We start from the raw sequence: 19990 nt of genomic DNA, 5'->3' as shown, positions 1-19990 counted from the left end.
GGGCCCTCGAGGGGCCCCTCACCCCGTTTCCCGACTTCCTACATTGTTTAGCTAAGTGACCTGGCTTTCCACATGAAAAACAAGGGTCCTGGCCCCTCCCTGTACTTATTTCTTTCCTACACTCTTTCTTAAGGTGTCCCGGTTTTCCGCAGTTAAAACATTTTTTCTCCAAAGAGATATTACTTAAGGCGGCAGCCAGGTACTTCCCTTGCACCTGTGCCAAGTAGACCTGACTTCCTACCCTTTCACATCTCTGTATCATCTCTTCAACAGATGCATTCTTTGGCAGTCCCAGCATTGCCTTTTTGCAGTCATGATTACAATTCTGCCGCAGCAATGTCCTCAACACTATCTCTGTCCCTTGGTTTTCCTCTCCCATATCTCGACCTACTGCCTCCTGCAGCCTGGCCACAAAATTAGTAAATGGCTCATTGTTTCCTTGCGTAATCCTAGTCATGGGAAACTCTCTCTCTTTCTTAGAGGCTATAACCTTCCAGGCGGCAATAGCCATTCCGGCAATCAAAACATAATCGGAGGCTGAGTACTGTAATTGATTTCCTGTAGCCTCAAACTGCCCTGTTCCTGTAAATTGCTGATAAGCCTGGGGGGCCTGAGCCCCTAGCCCACCGGTAGTGCTCTTTACCCTCTGAGAAAATTCTGATACCCAAATCACATTCTGCCCAGGGGTAAGGCAGGCTCTAGCTAAGCTCTTCCAGTCATTAGGAGTCAGAACGAACTGACCGCTGAGAGTTTCAAGCATGGCTATAACAAAGGGTGAATTAGGGCCATGCTTGGTACAAGCCTCTTTAAGAGTCGCCACTCTCTTCCACTCTATGGGTATGTGGCTCCTCCGAACCCCACCGGGGACACTGGGGTCCGCTATTTCTAACACAGGAAATGTCCCTACATCTTCTCCATTCTCTATAGCCTTTCTTATTCCTTTTTCCAAACTGGACTGTGGCCCTGAACTGTCTGACCAATGGAGCAGGTTATAAGGAGGCGCGGAGGGAAGGCACGGCGTATTCTCCCCTGCCTCGCCTTTCCCATCCTCTAGATGGAGCTCCGAATCTATTTTTTCTTTATGCTCCTTAACTTTCCGCTTAACTTTCTGCTTGCCTGGGTCCTCCCCTCCCCTCTCTCCGCTTCCACTCTTATTCCAATCCCGCCCTGGCCTCTCCGGCCCTTCCAGCAGGCTTTTAATTACACCGAATATCAGGAAATCTAAATCCTCCAGCTCCCCAGGGTATTGTTGCTCGTAAGCAGTCATTTGCTCTCCGACCGCTCCCCATTTTTCTCTTGATATTCCTGCCTGCTTGAGCCAAGGAGAAACTTTCCAAATCCTTTCACAAAATTCTCGGAGGTCATCTAACTCTATTGTGACCCCCGCCTTCCTGCATTCCCTGTGAAGTGTCTCAGCCCAGACCTCCTGTTCCTCTGGCTTTATTACTGGCAATAGATTCCCCATCTCCGCCCTTTTCCCAGGGGTTTGGGAAGCTTCTCTCCCCTTTCTCTCCTTCCGAATCTAGGATTCGGGACTCGCTTCTTTCACAGCCCCTTCCGGGTGTACCCCAAAAGCACCCAGGATTATCTACGCTCCCAGTCCCTGTTCGGGCGCCAACTGCCAAGCCTAGAGGCCTGTATTGGGCTACCCGAGTCTTTCTTACCTCACCTCCCGAGGTCTTCGGCTGGCCACGCCGGATGCACATATGAGAGAAAGGACGTTCCAGAGTCAAACAGGGGTTGAGCTTTATTACAGGGTTTCGGTTACAAGTGCAGGGGCTCTTCTTTCTTAGGACGAAGAGGGGGAGATTTCCTAAGAAGGCTAAGCTTAAGGGAATGGAAGTAGAAGTACAAGCGGGGGAGAGAGGGGGAGGGGAGAGGGGAAAGAAAAGAAGCGGAGCCCTACTTTTCTCTTTGGCTCCACACGTGCTAAGAGCTTTCTGGCTTCCTCAATCCTACTTAATCTTCAGCCACACAGTTTGCATCTCAATACCATGCTGTTAGGTAACTAGGTGTGCTCCAATCCGGGACGACCTCGAGGGCAGGGAGACTCCACCCATCAGGTATCTCCGGGGGAGAGGCGGAAATACCCGAGCTAGCCGAGCTAGCTCGGTCTGACCTTCTCGAACCCCCGCTGTTCATGGAGGGCCTCGTAAGACTCTAAGATTTAGAAGTCCCACTTTTACCTGCCCGAGACTGTCCACACGGAATTGAGCTTCCAGTCCCAACAAGAGGGCATCATAACCCTTGAGAACCAGTGCCTCATTAGAAATTAACAAAAGGTGTGGGCCTTCCCACAAAAGGAATCTCCCCTAATCAAGCTTCCTTTAATGGGCAGACCCATTAATGGGGGGGGGGGGGGAGAGAGATCTTTAACTCTCATTAACATAATTAATATTACAGTCCCTTAACTCTGCTTACTTACATTTTTTCACCCTTAAAATGAGCTAGAGAAGGAAATAACAAACCACTCCAGTATCTTTGCCAAGAAGACCCCAAATAATGTCACAGAGAATCAAGCATGACTGAAACAACTTAATAGCAACAATACTCTGAATAAAAGCCATTAGAAGATGGAGGCAACCAGGGAAGAGTTTTGAGTTGAGTATAGAAGGAAGCCCGAGAAATTAGGAGGTAGAAGTGAGGGGCAGAGCATTTTAGGTATGAGAGACAACCTATTCAACGTCAAGGAAATGTGAGACGGTGTTTTGCATTTGAAGAACTGCAAGTAAGCTGGTATAGCTGAAACTTAAGAGTATGTGAAAGGGAATAACACATAAAAAAGACTGGAGACATAGGAAAGGGTCAGATCTGTCTAGGAAAGGAATTCCCAATCAATGGTTCATGAATCTTTTGTGGGTTCAGAATAGTGGCTCAAGGTATTTGTGTTAAAAATTCTGTAATTCCTCCTTAAGTAGTAAGTAATTGCAGAATGTTATGTGTAGTGTATTAAATTATCTTGGGAGTTCATGACACATATTTTGGTTGTTAAAAGGAGTTTGGGGAACAAAGAAAGCACTCGAAATACTAGCAAATGGTTTTAAATGTCAAACAAAGAATTTTGCATTTGTTCTTGAAGGTAATAAGGAGCCACTGGATTTTTTAAATGGAGTAGAGGGCAGAGAGGTGGCTATTGGAACATGATCAGACTTACAGTTTAGGAAGATAATTTTGGAAGCTGAATGAAGAATGGATTAGAGTGGGAAGAGTTTAGAGGCAAGGAAATGAATTAAAAAACTCCTGTAATAGTCCAGGTTCATGAGGTGAATTAATTCATGATGATTAATTCATTAGTTAATTCATAAAATTAATTTTCATGATGAATTAAAATTGTCAGAGTATAAATATAAGAGATGTCACAAAGGTAGAAAATACAAAATTTGGCAATGGATTAGATCTGTGAAGTGAGTGATATTGATGAGCTTAGTATGAGAAGGTTGCAAGCCTGAGTGGTGAAGAATGATAGTGGCTTTGCTGATAAAAGGGAAGTTCAGAGGATGGATGATTTTGGGAGAAGGCATTGAAAGAAAGATGATGAGCTATTGTAGCCATGTTAAGTTTGCAATAAATACGGGTTATCCACTTTGAGATATCCAAAGGGTAGTTGGAGATGTATGACTAAAACTCAGGAGCAAAACTAGGGCTGTGTGCATCCATAAAGATAGATGACAGATGATAACTGAACCCCTATGAACTAATGAAATACTCAAGTGATATAGTATAGAAAGGTCCTTAGTTTGTACTTGTGGTAAATGGACATAACATGAATTAAGAACCATAAAAGTTAAATAGAAGCAGTGATAGAAAGATAGCAGGAGAATGAGACCATAGTAGTATCATGAAAAACTAGAGCATATCTAGAAGGACAAGGTGATCAATACTGACAAATCCTATTGAGAGATCAAAGAGGATCAAAACTAAAAAAAAAGTCATTAGGTTTGGCAATTAAGAGATGATTAAAAATTTTAGAGAGGGTAGTTTAGTTAAGGATAAAGTTAGAAGACTTAGAAGAGAGTGAGAAGGGAGGAAGTAAAGCAACCTTTTGTAGATGGCTTTCAGGGGTTAATCTGAGGAGGGTGAAGGGATGATAGCTGGCAGAGATGATAGTAGGGTCAATTCAGTTTTGCTGAGGGGGTTGTGTTTGTTGGTGTTTATTTTTTAGAGTAGAGAAAACATTGACCTGTGTGGAGGCAGCAGAGAAGGAGCCAACAGATAAGGAGAAATCAATGACAATAGAATAAATGGAGATGAAACTAGGGATATACAAAAAATATATTAAAGGCTTAAAGAAAGCAAGAACAGCACCTGAAAATATAAAGAAAAGATATTCTTCTTGTCATTACAGAATTTAGTAGCTAACTAGAAAGACAGGTATGATCTATTATCAAATGTGCTCAAAATCCTTCTGGGGAAATATGTAAATGTAAGAATTCATGAAAGAGAAATAGCATAGTTTAAACATTCCCTTCATTTATTTCCCCATTTGATTTTGTATACATGGGAGATGTTTGGTTTAGAAGGCACACAATTGGCTAAAGGTAGTGTGAAGTTGGTAAGAGTTATATTTTCCAGGAAAGAGTTTCATTTTTCACTTAAATTAGCCACAACCTAGCAACACCAGCTCTAAAAACATTTCTTCCAACTGATCTGCCACATTTGCTGGTATGCTTGGTGTCCTGAAATATTATTACCAAGCAGAGCAACCTCAACAACAAAAAAAAATGAAAATCAAGGGTTTTGTTCTGTATCCATTTGTTCTGGTGGGGTGAGATGTTGGATATTGGATTGTGGTTGATTTTAATATTAATATGAAGTATAATAGAAAAATTATTCTTCGTCATTTTAAGTGATGCCTGAAAGAAAACTCAATCTCTTCATCTTGGGTTCATAATGATTAAAGGATGTACATTAAAAAAAAGGCCACACTTTTGAAATCAAATTCTTAAATTTGAATTCCAACACTGTCACTTGGCAGCTGTGTGACCATGAAGCAGGCTATATAGTATGGGGTAAAGACCACTGTGGAAAAATGGAGAGAGAGCATTCACTGGACCTAGAGTCAGAAAGACCTACATTTAAATCTTGCCTCAGATGTTTACTAACTATGTGACCCTTGGCAGGTCTTCTACTTTCTCTGAACTTTAGTTTCCTCATCAGTAAAATGAAGATAGTCATAGTACCTGCCCTCCAGGGTTGTTGTGAGGATCAAATGGGATATGTAAAGTGCTCTGCAAACCTTAAAGCACTGTAGAAATACTAGCTGTCATCATTATCATCATCATCTTCACTGACTCTGGAGTCAAAGGATTTGAGTTCGAATCCCATCTCTAAAATGTACTACCTGTGTTACCTTGGACAAGTCACTTAATTTTTCTGGGCATCATTCTCCTCACCTAAAAAATAAAAGAGTTAGAGTGTCTGAAGGGAATCTGAGATCCTTTCCTGCTATACAGCTATGAACTAATTAAGCCACTTCACAGATCTGGGTTTCATTTTTTTCATAAAAAACAGAAAAGTCAGACTAGATGACCTCAAAGGTCTCATTCAACCCTAAGCTTTTAGAATTCATTATGCCACTTTCATAAATTAGCTACCAACATTTGTTGCCCAGTTATAGGAGCAATGAGGGAGAAAAAGAGAGAAGAAAAAGTGATCAGAAAAGGTCTATTGTTTGGGGACCTGCCAAAGAGGGTAATTGTGTCAAGATAAGAGTCCCTAGTTAGTGCGAAGACATTAATCATGTGGAGGGAGAGTGGCAATATTAAAACACTAGACACAAAAACATAGGACTTAAGTTCAAATCCCACCTCAGACACTTTGTATTTTTGTAAACTTAGGATAGTCATTTCATTTTTCTGGAATGATTTCCTCATCTGTAAAGTAAGAGACCTGGACTAGATGACCTTTGATATCCTTTTCAGCTCTAAGTCTGAGACCTTAGATCAAAAATAGCAGCTACATCCACAGAATCCTCTTAAGGAGTAAGTTCATGAACATCTTTTGGATGAGGTGAAAAAAAAGTTTGGAGAGAGAGAAAGTGACTGCTCTTCTAGCTACATGGCTTTGTAATCCCCTCCTCCCCCACTTTGCTTCAATTTCTGTTCCTCAGTGCTATGAGAGGGAGCTCTGGCCCAGAACTTGAATTGACTCTTTCAGGTGACAAGTTGTATCCTGTACTATGGAAATTGTAACTATTCGTTCAGGTTCTGTTTAATGAGTTACTCCTTCTAGGACTTCATTTTCTTCCTAGGGACCTGAATAAGTATATCATCATCATCACCACCATCATCATTCTTTTTTAAGATTTAAAGAGCATTTTAAGGTTTGAAAAGAACTTTACATATTCTGCCCCATTTGATACTTTCAACAACCCTGTTAGGTAAGTATTATACCCATTTTTCAGAGGAGAAAAATGGGACTGAGAGGAATTTAGGGGCTTACTCAGAGTGATACTTTTTAAAAACTATGCACAGTGTATATGTATCTTAAACTCAGGTCCAACTCTCTAACCATTATACCATTTAGTTACACTTGTAAAAGGAAATGACTAGACATGTAACACTTACTAATTTAAATACAGCACTTGCTGCATAAGCTTCCTTCATGCAGAAAGGAAACAAAAGATACTTGTACTATTTCAGTACCCATTCAGTACTTACCAATGTTGAGATTTGAAGATTTATAAGGGAAAATTCAGAAGCATCAGTTAGTGGTTATGTAGCTTAGAGAATTTTTCTGCCTGTATGGATCCATATAACTAGGTCATGACCTTCAAGTCTGCCATACAAAGTTAAGAGTAGGGTTAGTCAACATAGACTGTGCCTTGAGGACAAAATGGAGATGAGGGATGGTAAGGAGAGACAACATACGACAAGGACCATTTTTAAACATGATTTTCTTATAAATGATTTCTTCTTAAATTTCAGAACCATCTCTTCTGCTTAGACTGTAGCCATCCTTTTGTGATGTGTCAAGTTCATGGGATCTCCCGGTGAAAGCTCAAAAACACTACATGATTGTAATAGAAAGGAAGGGCAAATTTCCAAATCTCTCCCAGTATACACAAAAGATTCAGTTCTAGCTCTTCTATTCCTCCAATGTCCCCAGAGTTTTTCTTGTATCCTTGTAACCATGACAATCATTTCCCTGTCTTGCCTGAATTTATGCTTTAACTCCTCTGGTAAAACTACATTTTGGGAGTGGAGGGGCTAGCCAGTTATCTCAAGACATGACTGCCCTCTTGTGGTAGCTAGCTAATTCAAGTCAGGTAGTTAATACAGTCATTTGTATCACAGTACAGAAAAACTGACTTTTAGAGCTAGGAAAACCTTGGTGATTACCTGGTGAAACCCCTGCTTTAGACAAATGCATAAACTAAGGTCCAGAAAATTAAATCACTAGCCCAAGGAAATTCACAATAGCTGGGATTTAAATTGAGGTTTTCTGCCTCCATATCTTAAAATTTAAGAAAAAAGAGACCCTTAGAAGTCCAGCCAGTCCAGCTTCCCACTCCACACATATTCTAGAGCATCCACGGTCATCTAATGTTCCTTTGAAAATCTACAGTAACTTATAGATAGATTCTAACTGATTCTAATTATAGACTAGACTAACAGGAATGTCTAGCTTATGTTGTGCTAATATCCCCTACCCTTTTAACCTACCCATTAGTCCTCATTCTACCTATTCAAAAAACAGAGAATAAGTGTGTGAGGGCTGTTTATAATAGATTTAGCCCTTCATAGCAATGCAAGGACCTAAAACATTTCCAAAGGACTCGATGCAAAATGCCATCCACATCCAGAGAAAGAACTCTGGAGTCCAAACTTCGAATGAAGCAGACTATTTTCTATTTTGTTATGTTTCACTTTGGTTTTTCTCATGGTTTCTCCCATTTTTAAAAATTCTTCTATGCAACATGACTAATGTGAAAATGTATTTAATAAGAATGTATGTGTAGAACTTGTATAAGATTGCATGCCATCATAGGAAGAGGGGGAGGCAGGACAAAAAAAAATTCAAAACTTATGGAAGTAATTGTTGAAAACTGAAAACAAATGAATTAATTATTAACAACCAAAAATAGAAACTGAGAATAACCGTGCTCATTTTTCTATGTAACAGCCCTCCAAATGGCTCCAGACAATGTACAGTACTGGAAAGACAAGGAATTAGGAAGTCTGAACTCCAGGTCTGAGTCTTCTATTAATTACTTAACCACTTTGCTCCTCAAGTTCTTTCCCTATAAAATGAGGAGGTAACACTAAATAATCTAAACATAATATTTCCCTTGTGTTACTTGACTGGTGTTGTAGGCAACTTGCTAAGATTGTAAATTACCGGAGGTATTGATCTGAATTGGTAGGGGGATCCCTCTCATTCCTCTGTCAATGAAATCACAGTTCTAGTATTTATCTCCTGTCCCCTTCTCTTCTCTTGCCTGAATACAATCAGCGTTTTTAACACATTTTGTTTGTTTATATAATGTCCTAACAAGTCTTGTGCTATATTTGTTCTAGTTTAGTTTACTAGTGTCCCTGTAACTAGGTGATAGTTCCAAGGGCATTAAGATGGAACCCAGAAAATGGAATATGGAATTTAAAAGAAAAATTCCAAATGTGGTCTCAGTACTGTAGTACATAACTGACTACTGCACCCTGTGATCTTCACTTTCACTCCTATTAATGTAGCCTAAATTTGAGTTAACGCTTTTCTAGTGGAATATATAGTCCATGAGGATAGGAAGAAAAGAAGGAAACAAGTGGTTATTAAGTACCTATTATGTGCAAGACATTTTATAAATATCTTATTTGCTCTGCTGAATGCAGCCAGAGGGGGTTACCTGACCTTGACTCCATGGCTGGAGCGAGTTCAAACCAGTTGAAGCTGGAGTTGTGGTTTCTCTGGAAGCCCCTCCTTCCTGCACCAGGAACTCAGAATGAAGCAGACTATTTTCCATTTTGCTATGTTTTGTTTTGGTTTTTCTCATGGCTTCTCCCATTCGTTTTAATTCTTCTATGCAACATGACTAATGTGAAAATGTGTTTAATAAGAATGTATGGCACTTGCCAAAACGACTATTTTGTGGAGAATTCACATGGGGCAGGCAATCACATGGTGGTCAGAAGAAGCAATACAAGGACACTCTCAAGGTCTTTCTCAAGAATTTTGGATTTGACTGTGCAACATGGGAGACACTGGCACAGGACTGCTCAGCATGGAATGCCCACATAAGAAGAGGTGCTATGCTCTGTGAGCAAAGCAGAACTGAGATGGCACAAAGTAAACATAGGATGCGCAGACTGGGGGTATCCACCCCAAATATTCACATGGGTTATCTGTGCCCAACCTGTGATAGAGCATTCCAAGCTCATATTGATCTGATCAGCCACAGTTGGCCGCAGTGAAATTTCACTTTAACATGGCAATGTCTTTTTGGTCCTCTTAGAGAACAAAGGACAACAAGCAACCAAACAACCACATTTTGTTTGGGTTTTCTCATGGTTTCTCCCATTTGTTTTAATTCTTCTATGCAACATGACTAACGGGAAATGTGTTTAATGAGAATGTATGTGTAGTGACCAAATAAGATTGCATGCCATTGTGATCAGCTGTCACCACTCCCTGAGCCTTCTTAGGACTTCTGACTATTGCAAAGCAACTTCTAGCTTTGAGAGGCTATGCCTTCCATGTGACTCCCTCCCCGTTGAAGTGTACTTAAAACTTGGCTCTTTTGCCCTTCCTGTGCACACCAGTACTTTACTACTGCATGATATTCCACACTGCAATTCCCCTACCTTGATTAAATACCATTACTGTTGCAACTTTGGGAGTCTTATTTGTTTCAGCTTGACAGATATTATCAGCCACCCAAGCAAGCAAGGTATTATTATTATCTTTATTTTACAACTGTGGAAACTAAGGCAAACAAAAGTTAAATGACTTGTCCAGTTACATGTAACTATTAAATATCTAAGGTCATATTTGAACTCAGGGCTCCCTGATTCCAGGTTCAATTCTTTAACCCCTATACCACCTAGTTTCTTCTCAGATAGGGACTATTCATTTCTGTCTTTGTGTGCCTATGACCTAGCACAATGTTTCTCATATAACAGATACTTAAGAAATGTTTTATAGTATTGAATTACATTTTGATTGGTCATATCAGATTATTTCCACATAGTAAGTTGATGTAACTCATATAAGCTCATGTAACTGAGCTCCAAATGTCTCTTCTATGATACTTTCCCAGTCCAGTCACTCTGGTACTGGTTTGCAGGTTTGTTATCTAAGGATCAGCCTAACTACTTTGAGGTATTTAGATCAGCTGGAAAAGTCTCCAGGAACCCAGAGTGGTCTCTGTGCAAAGAAGAAGCTACCAAATGAGATTGTAAGATTTTGGAATTGAATTTAAAGGGAACTCAGAAGCAATCAAGCCCAAAGTGTACTTGAATCAGAAGCCATTACAAGGAGTACCACAAGTGGAGTTTGTTCCCAGTTCTATAATGGGCCACCCCTCCCCAAAGCAACTCCTTTCTCTTTTGCATAACTTTAATTGTTAATGAAGTTTGCTTTTTATTAAGCCTAGAGGGGTTTCCTTGCAATTTATACTCATTGTTCTAAATTCTGCCCTTTAGGATTAAGACGGATTAATCCACATTACAAACCTTTCAAGGATATTCAGACAGCCAGCATCCCCACTCACACAATCTTCTGCACTCCACTATAAACACACCATTTTCTACAATTAATCTCTGAATGATTTGAACTTGAGGCCTTTCAAGAAACTGGTTACCTGCAGTTTATAAATCCCCATCCTAAAATAGAGGACCCAGATCTGACCATAATGAAAATTTGCCTAGATGTGACAGAGATCAGAAGAAAGAAGATGCTGTCCCTTTTCCTGGAAACTATGCAGCAAGATTGCATTAGCAGTTTTGGCTACCTTATTACCCCTTGAATCATATTGTCACTGCAGTCCAGTGAAGTCACAACTTATATGGACACAAAATTTCTGCTAACCCAAGTCTTCTCCAACTTTTACTTGTGAAAAATTCAGATGGAAAATGCAAAATGTGTATGTGTTTATATACACACATACATATGTTTCTATAACAAAGCATAGTATCTATTATACATAATATGTTTGTATATACACTTACATGTACATATGCATATATTATATAGAGAGAAGTTAATTCTGTAGGCTGCTGTAATTTTATTTACTTAAATACTTCAACTATGATTAATTCATTAGCATAACTAATTTATTCACTCAAAGAAGCAACTACTTTTTTTATCCCAAGACAAGTGGAGCAGCTACTTACTAGGGAAAGAAATACAAAATATTTTGTGGAGAAATACAAAAACCCATAATTAGGTTGAAAGATGTTGTCAGTAGAAAGCCCAGGAGGCTATGAGGATACTCTTAGAGAAATTAAGAGTAATGGGAAAGAATAATAACAGATTAGGGCAGAAGTTATTAGGAATATGGTTGTCATGAGGAATTAACTTGTTATTTTAATGAATCATTCTTGCTAACTCATTGCAAATTTCCATTGCTTCTATGCTGTTGAAGGACTGAAAGGTTTGCTGCAAACTGAATTAGCATGAGTCATATTTGGTAATCCTTTGATGAGAAGGGAATTCCATTCAGAGAATTTTTAACTCACAAAAGCTATTCATTTTCTTTGTTTCACTAGAAGCAGTGAATCTTCTTCCACTTTCCCCATATAAATAGACTCTTTGCACAATGCCCAAGTTAATAAGTAAATAACAGAGAACCCTTAAATACTGTTTTATAAGAGCCAAGTTTTAAGGAATCCTAACTTCAGCTCAACAGTGCATCATTTTCACAGCTAGAATTTGGTACTGTAAGAATCTTGATAATTAATATTACTGGCTGAGAATGGGATACTTGACTAATTATGTTATATAAGGGAACTATCCACTTCAGAAGTGCTGTAAGAGACTGCCTGAATCTTCTTCAAGCATGCAATTTTTCCAACTTATTCCCCTGAGTCACTAATAATAGGAATATTCATGATGAGGCATATATTCCAGGAAAAGAGAAGTGGTAAAGAGAAAACCTTTAAAAAATGGTTTCTTTAACCCATTTGTGTCATAGGCCCCTTCAGAAATCTGGTGGTCTGTGAACTTTTCCTCAGGAAAATGTTATTTTTTTTTTCTTGATAGTATTTTATTTCTCCTAATTACATGTAAAGTTTTCAACATTCACTTTTGTAAGATTATGAGTTCTACATTTTCTTTCCTTCCTCCTTCCCCTTCTCTTCCTCCACCCAATACAGAATGCAATCTGATAGGAAAATATGTTCAAATGCACAAAATAGAATATGTAGAACTTTAAAAAAACTAATACATTGAGAGACAGTTATAAAAAAAAATTCTAAGAAACATATTCATAGATCCCAGGTTACAGCCCCTTCTTTAAAACTTCTTTCCCTCTTGGGACCGTGTTTTATTGGAATAATACCATCATAGATGATTGTTATTTACTATATTAATTTTGACATTCTTGGGGAAAAATATCTAGTGCCATAAAGAATTAGGTACAGGGTTAAGTTGAGGGTTGAGACCAAAGTGGTTGTGGGGGTGAGGTTATTTAGTAACTTCTTTAAATGTAGACTCTGATTTAGTCTCAATGCTTGCTTCTTCCCTACATCTTACCCTAATGGTTGGGAACCAGAGTTCACCCTGTGGTAGCCAAATCACTCAAGTATTCAGTGAGTATGTACTAGGATGCTAGCACCATGTACTTAGAGAAATGTGTAGTTGTAAGAGCATGCAGCTTTACATTTTATCTACTTGGAGCACTCCTTATTAAATCATTCAAAAGCTACTTTTCCGAACGACACTCCTTACAATGAGTCTCTAGAATGTGCTACTAGGTCCCTTCAGGACTTGGGTTAGTCATGAGAGTATGGAAGTTCTTACCTAACACTAGAAAAAGCAGACCCCATCATATAAGTTTGTCTATAAGATAATTAGTTGAAAATCAATTTAGTTAAGTCCTAAGTTGCTTTTGGAAAGAGACATTTACTAAAGTGACATCTGTCATACATTCTCCTACAAATACAGAGTTCAAGAGACAGTGGGCTGAAGCTCAAAGGGTATATGTGCCTACTGGAAATTTTTTTTCCTTCCCTCCATGGGGTCCTCAATAAGTTCCATTATGCATAGAATTGTTTCCTTCCTGAGTTCTTTGTGGAGATAGAGATTTGTATCCAGTCTCTCCTTGGTTCCTGTTGTAGAGCTTACTGCCAGATGTTCCAGCGTTGATTCTGATGCCAATGGGACAATGGGAAATCCTTCAGACCCTTCATAGCCCACAAAGTCCTCCTTCAGTCAAAGAGGAGATGGGGAAGAATGCCAAGGTTGAAATAGAAGCACTGGTCTTCTCCTTTGAATTGCTAATTAATTTATGGAATTAGGAAATGGAGGCAGCCATGCCAGGTTCTTTGGGTACTCTCTGGGAAAGGCCATGATGGCAGTGGGAAGTCAGGCTTCAATTCTGTTTAATAAGTCACAGACGGCATAGGAGAAAACAGCACAGAAAATGCAGAGACAAATAGTGCAAAGGTGGGGGGTAGTGATACAGTCAGATTGTGTGGGATAGGGATAATGGAGGAAGGCAGGTAGAATGGGAAAGAGGAGAGTCACTTATTTATAGATTGAAGTTGGGAGTTGTCAAGCATCTGTATTAGCAAGAACCCTGGCATACACAGGAGGGCCTGCTATACAGGTTCTTAGATCTGTTTTTCTAAAAGGAAAGCAACTTTTGAGGGATCAACAATCTACTTTAATCAAGCACATGTATCATTCACTTAGTTCATAGGAAAAAGTCAGCACCCTGAACTTCAGAGAAAATACAAACAGAAACTACAAACAAAAATTGCAAACAGAGAGACCAATAGAGAGGGCCTCCAATTGTCTGACCATAGACAACATATACATCATTATCAGAGAGAGAAGCACCAATATCAGGATTTTTAAAGCCAGGGAACTTCTTAAAATGGCTGCCTAGAGTCTCATCTGGCACACAAACCTTCTTCGAAAAAAAAAGCTCCAAAGCAAAACTTCACCTCAGAGTATACATACTCCTGTCAGGGTTGGAGGGCTGGTCCTTCATGATCCTGTGCCTCATTAGAAATTGACATAGGTGTATGAGGTCTACTAATGGGCAGGGAATATCTTTAACTCTCTCCCCCCCCCCATCACCTCATCATCATTAATATTACATTAACCTTACAGCATCATGGACCCTTTGGAGATGGCAGAATACTCAGGTGGAAGGAGTCTAGGATCTAATTTTGATAAGGTTTTGGTAGGCAACAAAATAGTTCCTATCTCTACTAACTTGGGATTAGTTCATTAACATATCCACATTATCTCAAAGTTATTGGCAATATCTGATGCTCTGCAGGTTTTACAAAAGACATTTGGAGTTTATTTGAGATCATCAGATCAAAAGGTCCTGACAGGAAGGTGTAGAAGGTTTCATCTGACTTAACATGTAGTTTCTGAAGGTGATTTTTAGTTAATATGTGTGTGAGTATGTGTGTGTGTGTGTGTATGTATGTGTATAATCCCTCCAGCTACCCAGATACTGAGAAAAGTATCAAGAGTTACAAATATTGTTTTCCATGTAGGAATGTAAATAGTTCAACTTTAGTAAGTCCTTTGTGATTTTTTTCCTATTTATCTTTTCATGCCTCTCTTGATCTTTGTGTTTGAAAGTCAAATTTTCTCCTCAGCTCTGGTCTTTTCATCAAGAGTGCTTGAAAGTCCTCTATTTCATTGGATGACCATTTTTTTCCCCTGAAGTATTATGCTCAGTTTTGCTGGGTAGGTGATGATTGGTTTTAATCCTAGAGCCTTTGACTTCTGGAATATCTTATCCCACATCCATCGATTCTTTAATGTAGAAGATGCTAGATCTTGTGTTATCCTGATTGTATTTCCACAATACTAGGATTGTTTCTTTCTAGCTGCTTGTAATATTTTCTCCTTGACCAGGAAACTATGGAATTTGGCTACAATGTTTCTAGGAGTTTCTCTTTTTGGATCTCTTTCAGGGGATGATTGATGGATTCTTTCAATATTTATTTTGCCCCCTTGTTCTTGAATATCAGGGCCATTTTCCTTGATAATGTCATGAAAGATGATGTCTAGGCTCTTTTTTTTGATCATGGCTTTCAGGTGTTAGGGGCGGAGCCCTAATTACCGCATCAACTCACCCTGCCCAAGGGTCTTCAGACGTCTCTGGCTCCCCTCGGGGGGTGGAGGGGAGAATCACTAGGCAGAACACCGGAGGTGGGTAAGAGCAGCTTTATTACATGACGGTCAGCAAGAAATCCGCCCGAGCCCCTCCTGGTCAGTGAATATATACCTTAGGTTTCTCCCTCCCATTCGGGGAAGTTCTCCTCCCATTCTGGGTAGGCTCCTCCCCAGTTTCTCCCTGAGGGCGGAGCCCAGCCCAGTCCAGTAGAGCCGCCCCAGTGCCAGCGTGGCAATGCCTCGTCAGCAGGTCCAGACTCTTGGGCGTCTCCTAACCTCCCAGGGGGCCCAGGTCCAGAGCGCCCCTCACATTCAGGTAGTCCCACAATTTTTAAATTGTTTCTCCTGGATCTATTTTCTAGGTCAGTTGTTTTTCCAATGAGATATTTCACATTATCTTCCATTTTTTTATTATGGTTTTGTTTTGTAATTTTTTGGTTTCTCATAAAGTCATTAGCTTCCGTCTGTTCCATTCTAATTTTTAAAGAACTGTTTTCTTCAATGAGCTTTTGAGCCTCCTTTTCCATTTGGCTAATTCTGCTTTTGAAAGCATTCTTCTCCTCATTGGCTTTTTGGACCTCTTTTGCCAACTAAGTTAGCCTATTTTTAAAGGTATTATTTTCTTCAGCCTTTTTTGGGTCTCCTTTAGCAAGCTATTGACTTGCTTTTCATGATTTTCTTGCATCAATCTCATTTTGCTACCTAATTTTTCCTCCGCCTGTCTTACTTGATTTTCAAAATCATTTTTGAGCTCTTCCATGGCCTGAGCCCATTGGGTATTTATTTTGGATGTTTGGGAAGAAGCCTTGACTTTTCTGTCTTTGCCTGGTGGTAAACATTGTTCTTCCTCATCTGAAAGGATGAGAGAAAATATCTTTTCACCAAGAAAGTAACCTTCTATGGTCATAATTTTTTCCCCTTTTTTGAGCATTTTCCCAACCAGTCACTTGACTTTTGGGTCCTTTGTCAAGAGAAGGGTGTACTCTGGGAACCTGTAAGTTCTCAGTTCCTCCAAGGTGGCACAATCAAGGGAGAGGAGTTTACTCCTCAGGGGCCTCCAGCTCCTCCATGCCCCAGGACTGTGCTCAAGGCTGAGATTCAGATCAGCTGCTCAATTCCCCCATGGGCTTTAAGCTGAGTGTTCCAACAATAGCAGTGGCCACTGCAGCTGTTGCTGCTGCTGCCAGCACCGTCACTTGGGGCTGGGGCTGGGACTAGGGGGGCTAGCCCTCTCACTGACCTTTGAAACTTTATTTGATGTTTGTGGGTTGAAGAGTCTAGGAACTTCTGGTGCTTCTGGGGATTCCACCCCCAAGGCCCACCACAGTCCTGCTCTTCCTGGTGCCGTGGACAAGGCTGGGCTGTCCTCTGCTCCACATCCATTGCAACAGATCTTTCCCATCAGGCTTCCAGGTCACCCTGGGCTTAGAATCTCCTCCACTTCATGGTTCTGTGACATCTGCTGCTCTAGAATTTGTTGAAGGTCATTCTTTACACGCATTTTATGGGCTGTCTTTGGTTAACATATGATGAAGCTTGCTAATTATGCTCTTTGGATCTATGGGATAGTCTGTAAGTGACTTCTAGGTTTCTCTTTGCAATCTTCTTGCTTTGGCTACTTATATACTTACTATAATAATGGAGGGAGGAGTGGTCAAGGGAATTAAAACATGATAAAATTTGTCATATTCTGCCCCCAGGGACTTATCAAGGTGCTTAACTAGAATTCTTTCTCATTCATTGTTATCTGGAATTTATATTAGTATTGCATTAGCCTACTAGTAAGTAGAAGACTCATGAAGCATGGTCAAGTTTCCTTAGCCAGCAAGAACATTTCTTTTATGGAAATTCAACTTAATACATCCAATGGCTAATCAGAATCTTCTAAAATGATCAGGGCTTTTCATCATTTAGTTGGAATGTCTTTGATGTATTCCAAGAAATTAAGAAAAGTTTCTACTTCGCTAAGGTACCAAACATCATATTTTACCACTATTTTTTTTGAGAGGCATCTGGTATCACAGTAGATCTGCACTTAGAGTGAGGAAAATCTAAGTATAATTCTGGCCTCAAATATTTAGTAACTGTGTGACATGGGCAAATCACTTAATCTGTGTTTGCTCCAGTTTCTTCAGCTGTAAATTAGGGATAATAATAGTACCTACTTCCTAGGGTTGTTGTGTGAGACAAATGAGACAATATTTTCAAAAAGCACTTAACCTGGCACATAATATTCACTACATTAATGGATTCTGAAAGAGTGATACTTAAGCCTATATCCCCCTTGCTTCCCAAATCCTGAGAAATGAAAGAACTCATTTGTTAGGGCCCAGCTCTGGACCTGGCCTCCTGTATGGAAAGTAGAGACACCTGGAGGTGTTAATCTGCCTACATGGCATGCTAGCTGGTCTAGCAAGCTACGAGGTACTGGGACCGCCTCAGTAACAGGGTAGGCTCCACCTACGGGGAGGAACATGGGAGGAGCTCGGGTGCCTAAAGATATACTGGAGCATTGGGGGGATCCCGGGGGAAAGTGAATGAACAATTAAAGAGTGGACTGCTGCCAACTCGGGTGTTCTGTCTAGTTATTCCCCTCCCCCACGGGAGGGACCAGGGATGCCTGAGGACAGACAAAGACGTAGATCTTTAGGTAAGATTCCAAGCAAAGCCCAGGGAGGGAAAGTTAGTGTAGGGAGCCCGGGAGATTTAAATTAGTGAAGAAAGCCCGGGACATTTCACTCATTAATTTATTAATTAATAAAATGATGTTCTGCTTAGTTATATCACAACTTAAATATAGTTTCTTTCAAAGTCACGGGCTAAAGTACCTTCTAGTCAAAGCCTTCCAGACATAAAAAGAATCAAACACTGACACTGGCTTCATTAAAACATATCTTTGGAGAGGCAGCCTTAGCATAAGTTATAAACCAAAACAATTAGAAGGAACTCCTAACATACAATGAGATATTTAAGAAGATAGAATTGCTGAGAAAATAGGGTATACCATATTACTCAGAATCTTCTAGTATTTCTCTCACAGTGTATTATTATATGATCCATTAATGTCTCTACTTGAAGCACATTGTGTTATCCCTATTTAAAGTTGTCTCACATGAAAGTAACAGTATGAGAAAAAGGCACTAACAAAATGTGGACCACTCAAAGACAAAGAATTGGTTCACTTATCAAGATTCTATTCTGTGGTTCTCCTTGAAACCTGGGCTAATGTTACACTATTGATTTCATCTGTCAAGCTTTATACTGGAGACTAGTTTATATAATGAAGTTGGATGCTTTATATTCACATTACATAAAAGCATCAATTAAGACATCAGCAAAACTGTCCCTTAGCATGAAATATTAGCATGGGGGAGGGATGGTTTGTTTTGTCTTCCAGGTGGAGAGAAATTAGCATGAAATGCAGTTCTCTTTTTTGTCTCCTCCTCTAATTTGGCATTGAGATATATATGTAATATAAAAAAAAAAGTTGTAACCTTCCAAAAGTAGACAAAGTCAGAAATCTATCTTGTTCAAAACTGAGAGGCTTATAATGGAATACCAGCATAGAGAATGAATTCATAAACTTAGTTTAGTCGATCAACAAATATTTTTTAAAGTACCTACTATGTTTCAAACAATGGGGAAAACAAATGCAAAAATAAATCAGTTGCTGATCTCAAGCAACTGCATTCTATCATGGAAGAAAAATAAGTAAATGGTGAGTAAATGGTAAGATCTGGCAATTGATTGAATATATGGAGTTCTAAAGGAATGGGGAGGTGGAGTCAAGGATGACAACAAGGTTATAAGCTTGGGAGATTAGAAAGATGGTGGTACTTTCAACAGAAATAAGGAAGTCCAAAGCAGAAGCAGTAATTTAGACCAATCAAAACATATTCCAAATACTAAAATAAAAGCATATATAATCTTCTGATTATGCCTCCCTTTCTGGACTGAACCTGTGAATTTGACCAATCAGTAAACATTTATTAAGCACCTACAATGTGGCAGGCACTATTTAGTACTGGAGACATAAAAAATGCAAAAGACAGTTCTAGTTCTTATAGAAATTAAAATCTAATGGAGGAGACAATTCACAACAAATGCATACAAAAAAGCTATATAGAGAAAGCCATGGAGTTCAGAGTAGAAAGGGAAGATTTCTTGTGGAAGACAGGATTATAGTTGGGACTTAAAGGAAACTAGAGAGGTCAGCAATCAGTGTGGAGGAGGTAGAGCATTCCAGGAATGGGGGACAGCCAGAGAAAATGCCAAGAGTTAAGAGATGGAGTATCATGTTCATAGAACAGCCAGGAAGCCAGTGTCACTGTATCAAAAAGTACATATTGGAGAATATGGAGTAAGACTGGAAATGTAATAGAGACTTTTAAATGGTTATGAAAGGCTTTGAATGCCAAAGAAGTGGTTTTATATTTTATTCTGGATGCAATAGGAAGCCGCTGGAGTTTATGCACTGGAGGAACTAACATGGTCAGACCTGCATTTTAGGAATATCACTTTTGTGGCTGAATAGAGGAAGGTTTGGAGTGAGAAGAGATTTGATCTAGGCAGACCCCCTACAGACTATTTTAATAGTCCAGGTGTGAATTGATGAGGGTCTGTGATGACAATGTCAAAGGAGAGAAAGGGGCATATTTGAAACATTGAAATTGATAGGCCTTGGAAACAGATT

This window comes from Notamacropus eugenii, chromosome 1, assembly GCF_028372415.1.
Source record: "Notamacropus eugenii isolate mMacEug1 chromosome 1, mMacEug1.pri_v2, whole genome shotgun sequence".
In the NCBI taxonomy this organism is placed as follows: Eukaryota; Metazoa; Chordata; class Mammalia; order Diprotodontia; family Macropodidae; genus Notamacropus; species Notamacropus eugenii.
This window is presented reverse-complemented; position numbering follows the sequence as displayed.